General features: G+C 40.1%; 1 pseudogene; it reads right to left on the reverse strand.

Annotated features, from left to right (window-relative positions):
* Nucleotides 1-10,152: 10,152 nt before the first annotated feature.
* LOC123068010 (receptor-like protein 33) overlaps nt 10,153-19,769 on the reverse strand; it is an 11,610-nt pseudogene continuing 1,993 nt past the window's right edge.

The following is a 19,769-nucleotide window of genomic DNA, read 5'->3' on the forward strand; positions in this document are numbered from 1 at the left end:
CCTCCTTTTGAGCTGAAAATTTGTGAAGACGATCTTCTTAGTAACTGATCACCCTCAGCCAAAACTCACGCCCATTAGCCATGTACATTTCCCGTACCGCTAATCAAACACTTGGCTGCTAATTCATGTTTGAGCACCGATCGGTCTCCTCGTGAGAATCTTATGTTGTAATTTTCTTCCTAGCACCTACATGGGGAGTGCCCAACCCACTAGACATGTCTAGGCCACCCAGAACACATGAAAACGCCACGGTCACGCGGTGACCACGCGGCGGGCATGCGAGCTTACGCGCTCTAGAGTTCGGGCCCTCGGCCACCGTCTAAACCTCGATGTCTCTCCATCAAACCATGTATTTCTGATTCAATAGATACTTATTTACCTACAAATGATTTTTGAAAAAAATAAAGAGCAAACTATGAGGCAGCTGCAGTTCAAATTTGCCCCGCTTCCAACTGAATCGACGGAAATTTGTCTTTTTCACGAGCGGTGGATCAAAACAATTTACACCCAACCATTTTGTCAATTGTGCATTAAATATGACCTAGTATTTTATAAAAATGATCTGGTCTAATTTTCCAACAATTATTTGGTAGTTCCTTCACAAAAAAACCTCCTTTCGGGCACTCGAAAAATGGAAAATGGTTTTTTCGTCAAACGAAAATGAAAACTTCCTTAGGCAACATTGTTTGCCATTCCAATATGCACCCTTGTGCACAATATGAGACCATTTGAACAAACTATGCCATGAATGTGGCCATAAGATTGATCATTTGGCTTGAAAGCCATTGATCTCCACACATGATAGCTCGTTTCTGAGAACACTTTTTTTAAATAATTCCTGTATTACAAGTTTGTTATTTTTCCTAGGAACTTGGTCACATATGATGACACAATGCGAAGGTTTCCCAATTTTTTGATTTTTTTCTGAAATTTTTATGCCCGTTTCAAAATGCGATCAAAACGGCGGGAATGACCGTTCCAAGCTAGTGGTTGAATCTTGGAATTTTTTTGGTGTTTCTCTGATTAAATAGGTCCTTATGTAACTAGAAATGATTTTTGGAAAAAATAAATAGCAAACTATGAGGCAGCTACAGTTCAAATTTGACCCGCTTCCAGCTGAATCGGCGGAAATTTGTCTTTTTCACGAGAGGTGGATCAAAAATTTTTACACCCAACCATTTTGTCAATTGTGCATTAAATATGGCCTAGTATTTTATAAAAATGATCTGGTCCAATTTTCCAACAATTATTTGGTAGTTCCTTCACAAAAAAACCTCCTTTCGGGCACTCGAAAAATGGAAAATGGTTTTTTCGTCCAACGAAAATGAAAACTTCCTTAGGCAACATTGTTTGCCATTCCAATATGCACCCTTGTGCATAATATGAGACCATTTGAACAAACTATGCCATGAATGTAGCCATAAGATTGATCATTTGGCTTGAAAGCCATTGATCTCCACACATGATAGCTCGTTTCTGAGAATACTTTTTTAAAATAATTGCCGTATTACAAGTTTGTTATTTTTTCTAGGAACTTGGCCACATATGATGACACAATGAGAAGGTTTCCCAATTTTTTGATTTTTTTCTGAAATTTTTATGCCCGTTTCAAAATGCGGTCAAAACGGCAGGAATGACCGTTCCTAGCTAGTGGTTGAATCTTGGAATTTTTTTGGTGTTTCTCTGATTAATAGGTCCTTATGTAACTAGAAATGATTTTTGGAAAAAATAAATAGCAAACTATGAGGCAGCTGCAGTTCAAATTTGACCCGCTTCCAGCTGAATCGGCGGAAATTTGTCTTTTTCACGAGAGGTGGATCAAAACTTTTTACACCCAACCATTTTGTCAATTGTGCATTAAATATGGCCTAGTATTTTATAAAAATGATCTGGTCCAATTTTCCAACAATTATTTGGTAGTTCCTTCACAAAAAAACCTCCTTTCGGGCACTCGAAAAATGGAAAATGGTTTTTTCGTCCAACGAAAATGAAAACTTCCTTAGGCAACATTGTTTGCCATTCCAATATGCACCCTTGTGCACAATATGAGACCATTTGAACAAACTATGCCATGAATGTGGCCATAAGATTGATCATTTGGCTTGAAAGCCATTAATCTCCACACATGATAGCTCGTTTCTGAGAACACTTTCTTAAAATAATTGCCGTATTACAAGTTTGTTATTTTTTCTAGGAACTTGGCCACATATGATGACACAATGCGAAGGTTTCCCAATTTTTTGATTTTTTTGAATTTTTTATGCCCGTTTCAAAATGCGGTCAAAACGGTGGGAATGACCGTTCCTAGCTAGTGGTTGAATCTTGGAATTTTTTTGGTGTTTCTCTGATTAAATAGATACTTACGTACCTAGAAATGATTTTTGGAAAAAATAAATAGCAAACTACAAGGCAGCTGCAGTTCAAATTTGACCCGCTTCCAGCTGAATCGGCGGAAATTTGTCTTTTTCACGAGAGGTGGATCAAAACTTTTTACACCCAACCATTTTGTCAATTGTGCATTAAATATGTCCTAGTATTTTAGAAAAATGATTTGGTCCAATTTTGCAACAATTATTTGGGAGGTCCTTCACAAAAAAACCTCCTTTTAGGCACTAAAAAATGATTAAATATAGCTAGAAAGATCAAAAAAGCATACTAATTGGTGCTCATCCATAAAATGTGGTATAAATCCAGTGAAAATTTGTGTGGTGCCGTTTTGTAAAATATTTTTGATAGCTGCTTCACAAAATCACTCTATTTTTAGCACTTGGAAACTATTTTAAATCACAGACTTTTCGAACCAATCAGGACTGTTCTCATGGATCACCCCCTTAGCCAATCTGGACCGTCCACACTTGGCGAATCCAAAGTCTCTCACTTGGTCTCAGCAGCCCAAACAAAACCCTAGCAACCCCCGGCCGCCTCTCTCTCCCCCTCTCCCCGAGAACACACCTGCCGCCGCCTCTCTCTTCCCGATCCAGAATCCAGATCAACGACGACGTCCCTCCGTCGCCGCCTCTCTCTCCCTCTCTCCCCGATCCAGAATCCAGATCGATGACGACGTCCCTCCGTCGCCAGCCCCTCTTTCCCCATCCAAGTCGCAGCGCTCACCATCCCTCCCCCACCCTGCCAAACTTCCTCCTCCTCCTCTCCCGATCAATTGGCCCCAAGCCCCAGCCTCGCCGCCGACCAACTCCTCTCCCCCAACCCCGCCGCCGCCGTCCTCCTCTTCTCCAACCCCGGGCTCTCTCGCATCGGCGCACCGCTGCCGCCCCCACCCTCTCCCCTTCCCAAGCTGCTCAAGCGGCGCCCAGATCCGCCACCGCCGTCCTCTACAACCACGCCCACGCAGCGGCAGATGAAGGAGGAGTTAGGGGCGGAGCGGCGGGGCCCTTCCTCCGCCTCCGCGGTCCATGGCTTCTACGTGCCATTCCTCCGCCTCTACCTCGCCGGCTCTCGCAGCCTCGGTCGCCGTCGCGTTCGCCACTGACCAGAGGAACGACACCTGCGGTGCCGGGGGACCCTTCTTCACTGCGCCGGCGCAGGACCTCCATGCCTCGGCCTGCCTGGAGGACCTCCGCCCCGGTGACCTCTTCGAGATCCAGTGGCGGAAGAACAAGGATTTCCCCTACGGTATGTATGCATTCTTGCTCTTGTTAATGGCTGCGTCATTGCGAAATTCCATCGGTGTAGAGTTCGGCACTTGGTAACGGATGATTTCTTGTGATGGATCACAGACTGGTGGTACAGCGTCGTGGGTCACCTGGAGCCGTGCAACGCGAACGAGCATCTCTGCCGCTGCCATGAAGACGGTAATTCATCCTCTAGTTGCATGTTTTTTGAGCCTCAGGGAAGATAAGAAGCATGTGAAATATATTCAGGAACATGTCGAGGGCATCAAAGATTCATTATCCCATAGGATCATCGTCAACTTGCATGAAACGTCGTGGCTACAGTCTGATCATTGCCCTCTCTCTCCCGTGATCTTGTGCTATTCGTCCTATCCAGTATCCACAGTCTAGAGTGTGTTAATATATAGCATCTCGTCCGTTCTTATCCATATCTATAGCATTTTCCACTTTCGTCATTGTGTGTGTGTGTGTTCTTATCTGAATTTTTTTGGGTGTGTGTGCTCTGTCAGATACAATCATGTTGGAGTTCAAGCACTACGCGGCTGGGTCGAGGTGGAGGCAAACCACGGTGAGCAGGAAAGACCACCGGGAGAAAGGGGACGAGACGGACGGCTTCTACGGCGGCATCAGGAAGCTGCAGACCAAAGATGAGATCTCCACGTGGCGGCGATTCTGGCCGGTTGATGTGCTCAGCTGAACATTGAGATATCTGTCGCTCCGTTGTACAGCTGATTACCTACCAGTGGTCGCCGAGCTGCGACGTTCCTCTGAAGAATGCACCCACCTGGTGCTGCTGCTGACCCCTCCACCCTTCTGAATGTTTTTGGTACTACTGGAAAATTCAAATGGGTGCGTGGGATTCCAAAGTTCCAGCAGCAGAGAAGCAACGATAGGCTTTTTATGTGAACGATGTTGTACATCTTTACCAAGTCTTCAGTTTGCACCGTGCTGCTGCCGCATCCTAGACTTGTAGATACCTGCCGCTTTATGATCTATGATAAATTCACTTGTGTAAGAATAAGGCAGCATTTAAGCAACGGGTAGCAGTATCAACAAAACTGAGTATTCTGTTCATTTTCGTGTGTGCTTGACTGCTTGTCTATTGGTATAGGTGAGGAAGAACCGGCTGACGACGGGCAAGGGCATGGGGTACCTGGAGGCCAAGCACCACCTGCTGCTGAGCTACTGCCAGGGCCTCGTCTACTACCTGCTACTCAAGGCCAAGGGGCTGTCTGTCGATGGCCACCCTGTTGCGCGCAGCCTTGTCGAGATCAGGCTGTTTCTTGAGAAGGTGTGTGCGCGTGCCCTCAGGTGTTGTTGATTGCTAAGTTACCAGTCTCCATTTTTGCAGCTGTCTAATAGTAAATTGTCTTTTGAATTCTCTGTGCTAGATTCGCCCAATAGACAAGAAGATGGAGTACCAGATCCAGAAGCTCACCAATGCCGCAGATGGTGCGGCAGCCCAGGATAAGGCGCCAGGCGCCAAGGTCAATGGGAAGGGCGGGCAACAAGGTGAGGGCGACCTATTGGGGTACCGGCCAAACCCGGATATGATGGATATCAAAATTGCTCCTAAAGGACACGTGAAAATCCCACTTACTAACTGATGTTTTCTCTTATATGTGTTAAGGTGATAATGTTCCGACTGTTTATCACTCTCTTCACACAAACACACACACTAATCAGTTACCATCAAAATTTGTGCATTGAATTTACTAGCTTTTTAGTCCAAACACTAACCAATAAATCTTATATATATTTGTATGACATCAAATCTACCCATCCTTACTGAGGTGTGCTCTGTAATATAGTTGTCAATTGGATGAGAAATCAATATTGCTAGTGCAGTGTCTTGTAGAATCTAATTAAGTTGGCTACCTAACAACTTCTGTTGAATTAGAGATTATTACTCCATAGCTTGGTTTATATGCCTGGTTTCAAGTGAACTTATCATAGCTTATATTGCTGCTTTTGTGGATACTGCTACCCGTTGCTTAAATGCTGCCTTAACTTGTTAGCCCGTGGACGCACGCTGGCAGCATGAGCCGGCAGCCATGATTGTCAGCCAGCCACCACCATGTAAATGTAATAAATATGTGTCCTATCTAGTGTGCTGCTGTTAGAAATATAGATGTGTGGCCTATCTAGTGTGCTGCTGATAATCTATTTTTACCTCACTTGGCAGGCACCATAATCTGTTTTTACCTCACTGTACTGTAGGAATAAATGTGTGGCCTATCTAGTGTGCTGCTGATAGAAATATAGATGGAAGATTAGTTGACTAGTTATTCAATCTATAATCCTTCATATATACTGCCGTTGTCTATGCGTGCTGCTGCTTCATACATGTTTAATCAAATCTATCAAGTAGCTGTTGTCATGTCATGCTTGTTGTATTAACAGCCAATTTAGTTGCGTATTGCCAGTTCAAGTTTTTTAGTACATACCATGTTCTATTTTGCTATTGAACACCTTCCAACTTATATGCTGAATTGCCTTGTACGCATAATTGTTTGCTTTCTATGGGAAAGCCGTTAATAGTCAGCTGACCTCATGAACTGTAAAAATATATCAAAATCTTGTGTTGTTAAAGTGAGCTTATTGTCAATTCTTGCTTATAAGCTATGTTTGATGCTATCTACAGGTTCTTATTCTTCTTCTTTTTTTTGCATAGGTGAAGTATGAAGTGTGAAGCCATGAAGCCTATCAGCAAGAGTAGCATATTATGTACTGTAATATCAGGAGTGTAATATTAGTCAGAGTTGCAGATTATGTATTGTAACATTTAGTGTTTTTTTGGATGAATTTCATTTGCTCTAAGTCTGTTTGAAATATTGATTGTGTATATAATTTCAATACCTATGAAATGGAAACCTGACCAGGGGGACCCACTTATGAAAATTGTTTGACAAATTTTGAAAATTTTGACATGTCGGTCCAATTGCGATATCAACATGACAAGTGGGACAAATCTGACTAGTGGGACCGGCACAAAAATAATATGGCTGAAAATATAAAATTAATAGTAATGGACCAAAAATTAAAAAGGCTGAATAGTTGGGCCTGGCCCATGTAGCTAGCGAAAATTAACTGAAAAAACATAAAATGGGCTGAATTAATGGGCTCGGCCCATGTAAAACCCCCAATTGGACCGGGCTGATTTTAACCAACGACCTTTTCAATTCGTCGCAATTTTGCCACGTTAGATTTCCACGTCGGATCCGACATGGCCTGGGGAGAGAGCTAGCGACCAAAACAGAAGGTCATAGGATCAACGACCTTTTGTTAAAGGTCGCTATAGTCAGTTTACGACCGCCAGCTTTTGACCTTCTGATTTTGGTCACAGAAAGGTCGTAAATGGAAATTTGTGACCTTTCAGTGACCAATAGTGGTGGTCACAAGTTGACATATTTCTTGTAGTGCGTGTGCGGTGCCCCCCTCCACCATATTCCACCTCGGTCATATCGTCGCGGAGTTTAGGCGAAGCCCTGCGCCGGTAGAACATCATCATCGTCACCACGCCGTCATGCTGACAGAACTCATCCCCGAAGCTTTGCTGGATCGGAGCCCGGGGATCGTCATCGAGCTGAACGTGTGCTGAACTCGGAGGTGTCGTACGTTTGGTGCTTGGATCGGTCGGATTGTGAAGACGTACGACTACATCAACCGCGTTGTCATAACGCTTCCGCTTACGGTCTACGAGGGTACGTAGACATCACTCTCCCCTCTCGTTGCTATGCCATCACCATGATCTTGCGTGTGCGTAGGAATTTTTTTGAAATGACTATGTTCCCCAACACTATCTTGAGAGAAGTCACTAGTGAAACCTATGGTCCCCGGGTCTATCTCTTATCATATTTGCTTCCAATCTACTTTTATTTGCATCTTTGCTTTTTTGCATCTATATTTGTTTGTTTGTGTAGGTGTGTGGGACTTTTGAGGATCTCCTACTGGATTGATACCTTGGTTCTCAAAAACTGAGGGAAATACTTACGCTACTATTGCTGCATCACCCTTTCCTCTTCAAGGAAAACCAACGCAAGCTCAAGATGTAGCAAGAAGGATTTCTGGCGCCGTTGACGGGGAGGTCTTCGCTCAAGTCAAGACATACCAAGTACCCATCACAAACTCATCTCCCTCGCATTTACATTATTTGCCATTTGCCTCTCGTTTTCCTCTCCCCCACTTCACCCTTGTCGTTTTATTCGCCTTCCCTTTCCCAATCTCCTCCTCTCTTTTTCGCTTGTCTTTTTCTATTTGCTTGTGTGTTGGATTACTAGTTGCCATGGCGCAAGGTAATACCAAATTGTGTGATTTCTCGAATACCAATAATAATGATTTCCTTAGTACTCCGATTGCTCCTCTTAATGATGTTGAGTCTTGTGAAATCAATACTGCTTTGCTGAATCTTGTTATGAAAGATCAATTCGCCGGCCTTCCTAGCGAAGATGCCGCTACTCATCTAAACAACTTTGTTGATTTGTGTGATATGTAAAAGAAGAATGATACGGATAACGATATTGTTAAATTGAAGTTATATCCGTTTTCACTTAGAGATCGTGCTAAAGTTTGATTTTCGTCTTTGCCTAAAAATAGTATTGATTCTTGGAACAAGTGCAACGATGCTTTTATCTCTAAGTATTTTCCTCCCGCTAAGATTATCACACTTAGGAACGATATTATGAATTTCAAACAACTTGATCATGAGCATGTTGCCCAATCTTGGGAAAAAATGAAATTGATGCTTTGCAATTGCCCTACTCATGGTTTGAATTTATGTTTGATCATACAAAAATTTTATGCCGGTTTGAACTTTGCTTCTAGAAATCTCTTAGATTCGGCCGCGGGAGGCACGTTTATGGAAATCACGTTAGGAGATGCTACAAAACTTCTTGATAATATTATGGCTAATTATTCTCAATGGCACACCGAAAGTTCTTCTAGTAAAAAAGTGCATGCTATAGAAGAAATCAATGTTTTGAGTGGAAAGATGGATGAACTTATGAAATTGTTTGCTACTAAAAATACTCCTCTTGATCCCAATGATATGCCTTTATCTTCTTTGATTGAGAATAATAATGAATCTATGGATGTGAATTTTGTTGGTAGGAATAGTTTTGGAAACAATGCTTATAGAGGAAACTTTAATGCTAGACCGTCGGACTCGGACCGCCCTTCATGGGCTAAACATACTGGGCCGGGAACTCTGTTTGCCATTCTCTTCCATTTGTACAGCCTAGCCTCATTAGTAAGCCCATCGCGAGTGAAAAATGGTTGTCACCGAGTCTCCTCTCGCCGGAGAGTGGCAAAAAAATAGAGGCGCGCTTGTCCTCCTCGCCGTCGACGGCGATGGCTTGGACACCCAAACAACTAACTAACAGGACGCTCGGCCACCCTCGCGATGGCAAAGATTTCCGTGCAAAGCACCACGACTCTTGGCCGGAGCTCGCTGAGGCGCCACAGCCCCCCTCAATACCGGATCTGAGTCCACGAGGTACATACATCTCGTCCGACAGCAATTTCCAGTATGTTCGATGCCGCTAGTTAATCAATTTTGTGGCCGATTCATTTATTTTCTGCCAATTTCTGTAATGGGAAGGATGATGCGGATGTGGCAGAGCTCAAAGGGCTACACGCTAGGAGGATGTGAAGCTTCGTGTTTGATCTTTCTTGCCGTGAGGATTTTACAGAGCGCATACAACCACTTAACACCAAAAGACTGAAACAGAACAATCCGACACCAGTTTCAGAGTTGCAACCCAAACTGTGTTTTACAGTTTGACCAGGAATGCTACCAGTCTCGGAACTCAAATCCAGAACACAAGAAGCTGTCATAACAATCACAATGATACCAAGATCAAAATTTCTGAATCAAGCTGTGTTTGTTTCTTTTTGGTATTATTATTAGAGTAGTCAAGTAGAGCAACTTCCTGTTACGACCAATTAACAAGATGCACCAAGTCAGCATAATTCAGACAAAATGGTCATCTTTTCCCAGTAAGAAATGTCACAAAACTAGAGCTTCTTTTTTTATCTGGGAAGGGTGATGAAGGAGGGAGGATAGATAAATAGGCTAGGGATCCATGGGCATCACGTCAACCAAGAACGGGCCAAACCTGGAGCAGGGAATAAGGAGGAGTGATGAGACTGCTACGGAGACAATGGCTATGGTTGTAGGGGATCCTCAAATGGATATCAGAGCTACAAGATGCAGAAAAGGCGGATGCAAGAAATGTTGTGGCATTAGTGTCACTAACAGGGAAGCAGGATAGATTATTGACCTTAATCTGAGAGGATCAGTGCATCTCTCTTCTAATTGATAGTATCAACTAATATTAGGAATTGAGCAATTATTGCATCACAATCCTGGTAGCAATATTACATAAACATGACAATGCACGAGTCATGATAGATGATAAAACAAAAGTGTGAGAAGATAGGGTGACATCTTACAACTTATAGCTCCCTCCAGTAATAGCATAACTGTACTGACAGTGAGTCTTGTGTCTTCGGACCATTTTCACACAATCCGGAACCATTTGCCGATTTTACCCCATTTCAACAGAATACCTGCCGCGAATCCAACGCCAAAGCCCACCCAGCAAAGAGAAACAAAATGACATCAACATGATCTTTGGATATGCTTACTTGTGCCTCATTTGGGTTACTTGAATTACCACATGGTTTGGACAAAGGTGGTCCACAGAGCCCTGCATTCCCTTCATATGAAGTGTACTCAAATGTTGCAAACTGACTTGACTGTGGTATCCTTCCATCCAGCCTATTTCCAGACAAGTTCAGGGTGCTAAGAAATGTTAAATTTGTTAGCTCTTGTGGAATCTCCCCAGAAAGCTTGTTCCATGATAGGTCTAGCGATTCCAGTTGACGCATCTCACCAATTTGTGCTGGAATCCTTCCTTTAAATGCATTATGCGACATGTTCAATATGTGTAGTGAAACTAGACTTCCAACTGATTCGAAAATGTCACCCTCCAATGCATTATTTGAGAAGTCAATTGCAGTTAAGGTAGTCAAGACTTCTTCAAAAGTCACATATTGACCTTTGTATGTGATTGCAACAGTATCATGGTAGTCTCCGTATATCTGATGCCTTAAGATATTTCCCGTCTCACTAAACTTTGCCATCATAGATGCGAACCTCCCGAACCACTGTGGATCCAAATTGCCAGAGAAATTGTTTGAAGCTATATCAACGATTTGTATCTTTGAGAAGTATTCCCTGGATTTTCTATCTCTGGCAGGATAAGTAAGCGAGCCATAGAACAGGTTGGATCCCAGAACGATGATACAAAGATCAGAGAGCCTACCGAGCCAAAATGGGAAAGTACCAACCATCCGATTGTTTCCAATGTCAAGAATCCCCAAGCCAGCGCAGTTGGAAAGAGACCTAGGAAGTTTCCCTCGAATATTATTGCCATGTAAATCTATTGTCTGGAGATTACAGTGGTCACTAACATTATCAGACAATGTTCCCTTAAAATGATTCTCCCTCAAATTTAATACAACCAAGCTTCTACCTTCTATCAGGCAGGAGGGTATTAACCCACTGAAGTTGTTGTATGACAAGTCAAGGACTTTGAGGTTGCATCACAAACCGAATCCGGTATATGCCCACTTATGTTATTTCTTGACAACTTGAGATACACAGTTTGGGAAAGATAAGCAGTGAAATTTGGCATAATAGAAGAGAATCTATTGTTTGAATAATCCACTTCTTTAAATAGGTTTGGCATCGGGGCCTGGCCTTGAAGTCTATTGGAGCTGAGATCAAGAGAATCCAAACGACTGTATGGGAGTAGATATGAAGTGAGTTGCATATCTGTGAACATGTTGTTTGAAAGATTTAACTGTGTAAGGCTATCATCCCACGTCTCCCATATCCATTGGGGTATAGTCCCCTGTATTATATTGTTCGAAAGGTCCAGTGTATCGATATGGTTGATATGCATCAAGAATCTAGGCATTGTTGTCATGTTGCAAGACACTAGTATTAAATATGAGAGCTTAGATAGTAAGGGCACTGTTGATTTATTGCCTTCTCCATCCAAGACGGATAACCTGTTGTTTGATAGATCCAATGAAGCAAGCTTTCGTAACTTCCAAAGTAAATTCAGTTCTACCAAACCTGTTAAGTTGTTTGAGCTAAGATCCAGGTCTATCAAACTTGTGAGTTGAAAGAATGATCTAGGAATCTGTCCACTGATTTGATTTTGACTCAAATAAACAATTATCATGTGCGAATGTAGAGTACCAAACTCTTGTATTGGTCCAGAAAGCTGGTTTGATGAAAGGTCCAATTGTAACATGGCTGGCAAAGTGAATAGATATGTTGGAATATCTCCTGGAAATAGAATTAACATCCTAGTTAAGTCGACAAAATGCATATTTTGCAGAAAATATGAACCCCAAGGGTGGAGACATGTTTTCTAAAGAACCTTGAACAAGGCAAAGCCAACCTGTTATCTATGAATGATATACCAAAGTTTATTCTAGTGCTAAGAATTAGTGAATAGAATTCTTTTTGTATGCCCCTCAGAGTGCAGCTTTTTGTATTACAAGAATACGCTCCGAATGAGCAAAAGATAGATTCTTGCATAGGTTTTTTAAATCAAGATAAGCATCAATTGAATATTTCCGTACCTGTCTAAAATTAGAACATCGGCACACACAATATTTTCTAGAACAGCTTGGAAAACATCTCTTAGAATTAGTAATCAATTTTCAGACAATTTCATTAATCTTTCCTTGACAGTTTTATTTTTTTAAAGCCTGACCTATATGTCTTTAGGGTTCGTATTATTCCCTGGAACGAAGTGTTAGTGGAAGCACTGTTGTGTTCTAGTAAAAATATTAAGACTCGTACTATTTCAATAAAAAACCATTGTATTTTGCAGACATCTGCAAGATATTTTGCTTCATAATTATGTGCAATGTAAGTCAAAATATATCAAATAATGCAATGTTAAACCATCTGTGCAATAAATCTATCATGTTATAAGATTAAAGCATTTGTCAACATTGTTCAGAAATAAAATGATTAATTATGTTTGGGGTATACGGCAAGTGAAATAAACATGGTGTCCATGATATTATAGATAGTCATATTCTTCAAAAAGAAATCGTAGTCCTTATTCGTAATGGTATCTACACCCATGGAGCTGTTGTCCCCTTTTCATGCCAGTGAGGTAATGGAGCAGTTGACATTGATTTTCGATCGGCACCATTTTCCTTTTCTAGTTTTTAATAATTTTCATTTGGATCAAAATTAAGGTCGAAATAACTTTATATGCTTTAGTAATAGTAACTTGCACAAACGTAATCGTTTTTTTGTTCTATGTTCTTTATTCTTTTTGTTAGGAAGGGTGGTTGACGACTTGCTAGTGGATTATAAAATCATGGTATCTATTTCTTTTGTACTCAAAACTTTAACACAGTTTGTCATAAAAGTTTTAAACTATGTTCACATGTCTACAATGGGTTAGGAGCAAATGTTTTGTTTATTATTCATGCCAAAGAGAAGCATGTGTTTATGTTCATTATTTGTTTTTATTTTAGCTATGATGTGAATACTTGAGTTGTGAATTGAATCTTACCTCTAAGATCATTCTGCGAAAGATTCAGATAAATCAGTTGAGTCAAGTTCATAATTGTACTTGGTATTCTGCCAAAAAACCTGTCGGCTGTTAATACTAACTAGATGACCAGTTGCGCCGATGGCGCAAAGGGCGAGAGCAAGCCATGTATTAAAAAAGTCCAGATAAAAATATTCAGACACAGATTGGAACACCATTGACCAAGCTTAAGATTTTGTCAGTTAGGCCGATTCTCGTGGGCATGACGAAACACAAAGATTCAGCAGGGATTCAGAAGTCTAAACAATGTGTGAAAGATGATTACAATAGAGTGCATGGTTGATCAGACAAAACTGGTACATATAGCTCGTGAAAAGCTCTGTAGCATGAGAACTTTACATTAGCATGTGGTGTGGCAGTGGAATCTAAACACAAAGATCTAGAAAAGGGAGAAGAAATTGACTAAAAAATAAATCACTAATCTTGCTTTTTATCAAGTGATATACATAGCTATTTGGCACCCTTAGCCACAATAGAGAACATCACCATCTTCGACATTTTTCTCACACCTGATCTAATTCGAAAGATATTTTTAAATGCCCATATTGTATTTGTTAGTAACTTTAGGTTTGAGCATGCAAATATGGTACACGATGTAATCCTTATATAGAAAAATAAAAAAGATTTATCTTTCAAAATATATACTCCAGCATGCATAATTTGTTATGTTATTCAGGTAACATGGGTGAATAATTGGATCTAAACCAAAAGATATTTTCATATAATGGCCTTTATTTTATAGTTAAAATTTTATATACAAAAGCAGTGTAGCTAGCATCATGAACAATAGTTTTTCAAAAATACATTTTGCAAAAAAAAACCAAACAGGGACCATAAGCTATGGTCTGGTCCTAAAGGGATTATCGAGATTCACCATGTAGCTAAGATAATTAATTCGACACTGAATTATGAAGGGAAGAAATGTGCCTAGCCTTACAGAATATCATAGATAGAGGATACAGAAAGTTATAAGCCGTCAACCAACCACACTAGCACATAAACCATGAGAAATTTTGAAAGAAGACCAAGTTAGACATATGGACACAAAAGCACATGAGAACTTTACATTAGCATGTGGTGTGGAAGTGGAATCTAAACACAAAGATCTGGAAAAGGGAGAAGAAATGGACTAAAAAAGAAATCACTAATCTTGCTTTTTATCAAGTGATATACATAGCTATTTGGCACCCTTAGCCACAATAGAGAGCATCACCATCTTCGACATTTTTCTCACACATGATCTAATTCGATAGATATATTTAAATGCCTATATTGTGTTTGTTAGTAACTCTAGGTTTGAGCAAGCAAATATGGTACACGATGTAATCGTTTTTATATGCAAAAATAAAAAAGATTTATCTTTCAAAATATATACTCCAGCATCCATAATTTCTTATGTTAATTAGGTAACATGGGTGAATAATTGGACCTAAACCAAAAGATATTTTCATATAATGGCATTTATTTTATGGTTAGAATTTTATATACAAAAGCAGTGTAGCTAGCATCATGAACAATAGTTTTTCAAAAATACATTTTGCAAAAAAAAACCAAACAGGGACCATAAGCTATGGTCTGGTCCTAAAGGGATTATCGAGATTCACCATGTAGCTAAGATAATTAATTCGACACTGAATTATGAAGGGAAGAAATGTGCCTAGCCTTACAGAATATCATAGATAGAGGATACAGAAAGTTATAAGCCGTCAACCAACCACACTAGCACATAAACCATGAGAAATTTTGAAAGAAGACCAAGTTAGACATATGGACACAAAAGCACATGAGAACTTTACATTAGCATGTGGTGTGGAAGTGGAATCTAAACACAAAGATCTGGAAAAGGGAGAAGAAATGGACTAAAAAAGAAATCACTAATCTTGCTTTTTATCAAGTGATATACATAGCTATTTGGCACCCTTAGCCACAATAGAGAACATCACCATCTTCGACATTTTTCTCACACATGATCTAATTCGAAAGATATATTTAAATGCCTATATTGTGTTTGTTAGTAACTCTAGGTTTGAGCAAGCAAATATGGTACACGATGTAATCGTTTTTATATGCAAAAATAAAAAAGATTTATCTTTCAAAATATATACTCCAGCATCCATAATTTCTTATGTTAATCAGGTAACATGGGTGAATAATTGGACCTAAACCAAAAGATATTTTCATATAATGGACTTTATTTTATGGTTAGAATTTTATATACAAAAGCAGTGTAGCTAGCATCATGAACAATAGTTTTTCAAAAATACATTTTGCAAAAAAAAACCCAAACAGGGACCATAAGCTATGGTCTGGTACTAAAGGGATTATCGAGATTCACCATGTAGCTAAGATAATTAATTTGACACTGAATTATGAAGGGAAGAAATGTGCCTAGCCTTACAGAATACTCATAGATAGAGGATACAGAAAGTTATAAGCCGTCAGCCAACCACACTACCACATAAACCATGAGAAATTTTGAAAGAAGACCAAGTTAGACATATGGACACAAAAGCACATGAGAACTTTACATTAGCATGTGGTGTGGCAGTGGAATATAAACACAAAGATCTGGAAAAGGGAGAAGAAATTGACTAAAAAAGAAATCACTAATCTTGCTTTTTATCAAGTGAAATACATAGCTATTTGGCACCCATAGCCACAATAGAGAACATCACCATCTTCGACATTTTTCTCACACCTGATCTAATTCGAAAGATATTTTTAAATGCCCATATTGTATTCGTTAGTAACTTTAGGTTCGAGCAAGCAAATATGGTACACGATGTAATCCTTTTTATATGGAAAAATAAAAAAGATTTATCTTTCAAAATATATACTCCAACATGCATAATTTGTTATGTGATTCAGGTAACATGGGTGAATAATTGGATCTAAACCAAAAGATATTTTCATATAATGGCCTTTATTTTATAGTTAGAATTTTATATACAAAAGCAGTGTAGCTAGCATCATGAACAATAGTTTTTCAAAAATACATTTTGCAAAAAAAAAAACCAAACAGGGACCATAAGCTATGGTCTGGTCCTAAAGGGATTACCGAGATTCACCATGTAGCTAAGATAATTAATTCGACACTGAATTATGAAGGGAAGAAATGTGCCTAGCCTTATAGAATATCATAGATAGAGGATACAGAAAGTTATAAGCCGTCAACCAACCACACTACCACATAAACCATGAGAAATTTTGAAAGAAGACCAAGTTAGACATATGGACACAAAAGCACATGAGAACTTTACATTAGCATGTGGTGTGGCAGTGGAATCTAAACACAAAGATCTGGAAAAGGGAGAAGAAATTGACTAAAAAAGAAATCACTAATCTTGCTTTTTATCAAGTGATATACATAGCTATTTGGCACCCATAGCCACAATAGAGAACATCACCATCTTCGACATTTTTCTCACACCTGATATAATTCGAAAGATATTTTTAAATGCCCATATTGTATTTGTTAGTAACTTTAGGTTCGAGCAAGCAAATATGGTACATGATGTAATCCTTTTTATATGGAAAAATAAAAAAGATTTATCTTTCAAAATATATACTCCAACATGCATAATTTGTTATGTTATTCAGGTAACATGGGTGAATAATTGGATCTAAACCAAAAGATATTTTCATACAATGGCCTTTATTTTATAGTTAGAATTTTATATACTAAAGCGGTGTAGCTAGCATCATGAACAATAGTTTTTCAAAAATACATTTTGCAAAAAAAAAACCCAAACAGGGACCATAAACTATGGTCTGGTCCTAAAGGGATTATCGAGATTCACCATGTAGCTAAGATAATTAATCCGACACTGAATTATGAAGGGAAGAAATGTGCCTAGCCTTACAGAATATCATAGATAGAGGATACAGAAAGTTATAAGCCGTCAACCAACCACACTACCACATAAACCATGAGAAATTTTGAAAGAAGACCAAGTTAGACATATGGACACAAAAGCACATGAGAACTTTACTTAGCATGTGGTGTGGCAGTGGAATCTAAACACAAAGATCTCGAAAATGGAGAAGAAATGGACTAAAAAAGAAATCACTAATCTTGCTTTTTATCAAGTGATATACATAGCTATTTGGCACCCTTAGCCACAATAGAGAACATCACCATCTTCGACATTTTTCTCACACCTGATCTAATTCGAAAGATATTTTTAAATGCCCATATTGTGTTTGTTAGTAACTTTAGGTTTGAGCAAGCAAATATGGTACAGGATGTAATCCTTTTTATATGGAAAAATAAAAAAGATTTATCTTTCAAAATATATACTCCAGCATGCATAATTTGTTATGTTATTCAGGTAACATGGGTGAATAATTGGATCTAAACCAAAAGATATTTTCATATAATGGCCTTTATTTTATAGTTAGAATTTTATATACAAAAGCGGTGTAGCTAGCATCATGAACAATAGCTTTTCAAAAATACATTTTTCAAAAAAAAAACCCAAACAGGGACCATAAGCTATGGTCTGGTCCTAAAGGGATTATCGAGATCCACCATGTAGCTAAGTTAATTAATTCGACACTGAATTATGAAGGCAAGAAATGTGCCTAGCCTTACAGAATATCATAGATAGAGTATACAGAAAGTTATAAGTCGTCAGCCAACCACACTACCACATAAACCATGAGAAATTTTGAAAGAAGACCAAGTTAGGCATATGGACACAAAAGCATCAGAGGGAAATGAGTAAAAACTCACCGGAGAGCAGTCAACGGAACAATTAGTATAGATCCTGCTTATGTGGAGCGCCACTGAAAAATTAGGACCAGTCCTTCGGCATATAGTTATTGCACATGCATGCGAACCAACCAATTACCACGAGAACAATTTTGTTTCCAGAAGGGAAACAATGAAGAAGCTTATGTGCATAAGCCTACTTAATTTGGTACCTGCACAAAACAAGGAGACACATTTTCTTCAGGCGTAATTTCACAAATTAGATGTCAGCTACTAAATGAAGTAAGCATTTATGTGCTCTAACTATCACAACAGCCAGAAAATAATAACTAACTATATTTATCAATATGTACAATGGTACAGATTAGCTAGGGAGACCTGCTGAACAAGGGAAAGAGGATGTGCACCTGAAACCTGCTGAAGTTTGCTTGGTCTCCATCTCATAGGCCAGCCCAGAAACAGAATTAACAAACCTATGTGCCTCCCCCCATATCAAGCTGTCCACCTAAACTTGACAAGGACGTACAAAGGCAAAATTTACATCAGCCATAATAAATCACAGGTTCTAGGCAAAGAAATAGACTTCCTACATAAGAAAAAGTGTTCTCAAATTCAGGTTGGCAATGCAAAGAACCTTTTAAATCATCAGAAAATAAGTACCAAAATATTGCTCCCTTTAAGATACTGCAAGCAAAGCACTATAGTTTTGAATATGACAACACAGGAAAACTTCAGTCAAAGGTAATAATGTCCAGAACCACACACTTTTGCATTACCTTTTCATACACCATTTTCATCATTTCCCTTCAAGAACTCCCAATGCCTTCAAGGATAAAAGGAGTCAACATGTAAACACGTGGTAGATACTACATTAAACCCAGCAAAAAAAATCAAAGAAATTTATTAAGTGAATCGCCATGCACAAGCTCTGAATATAGGATATGCAAACCCACAAGCTGCCTCGAGCAGGAATATAAAAACATGAGAGGGTGAGGCATGTCGAAAGCATGCTCATCAAGAATCATATTGGCATGGTGCAGATTTGGTTTTCTAAAAAAAGCCATGACCGCAGTAGAGTCCTGTAGATTACCAAGAAGCGAACAATGCTCTCTGTAGCCTCCCCCTTTGAAGCATCATCCACATGCCTCTATACTACAGAATACAACAAGAAAGAGGATGGAAGAAGAGCTAACCTCAACCACACAACGGAGCAGAAAGCAACCCGATGCCGTAGACAAAACGAAACCACCGGCCAAGATTAGCAATGAACTGAAGCCTGTGTCGGCGTTGCTGCTCCCAATGCAGAGCTGAAGCTTGTCGCCGCCCGCGCCGCCGCCCTTCAGGGTGGGACGAACACGATGTACGGACGACCCGACGTCCTCTTGACCTCAAGGCCTCAGCCTTGGACGAACACGATGTATGGACGACCCGACGTCCTCCTGACCGCAAGGCCTCGGCCTTGGACTCCACCAACGCCATGAACCACACCGCACGCCGCTGGCTGCACGAACGTCCTCCTGACCGCAAGGCCTCGGCCTTGGACGAACACGATGTACGGACGGGCCGACGTCATCCTGACCGCAAGGCCTCAGCCTTGGACTCCACCAACGCCATGAACCACACCGCACGCCGCTGGCTGCACGAACCAAAATCGAATCAAATCAATGCCTTCGAGGTCCGGGGAGCGGACTAACCTCGCGAGATCTGCCAGGTCAGGGCGCCATCTAGAAGGGGGCTGCTGCTCCGGTGCTTCGGTGCGGGGGCAGGGAA

The sequence above is a fragment of the Triticum aestivum genome, chromosome 3B, assembly GCF_018294505.1.
Source record: "Triticum aestivum cultivar Chinese Spring chromosome 3B, IWGSC CS RefSeq v2.1, whole genome shotgun sequence".
NCBI classification, from domain to species: Eukaryota; Viridiplantae; Streptophyta; class Magnoliopsida; order Poales; family Poaceae; genus Triticum; species Triticum aestivum.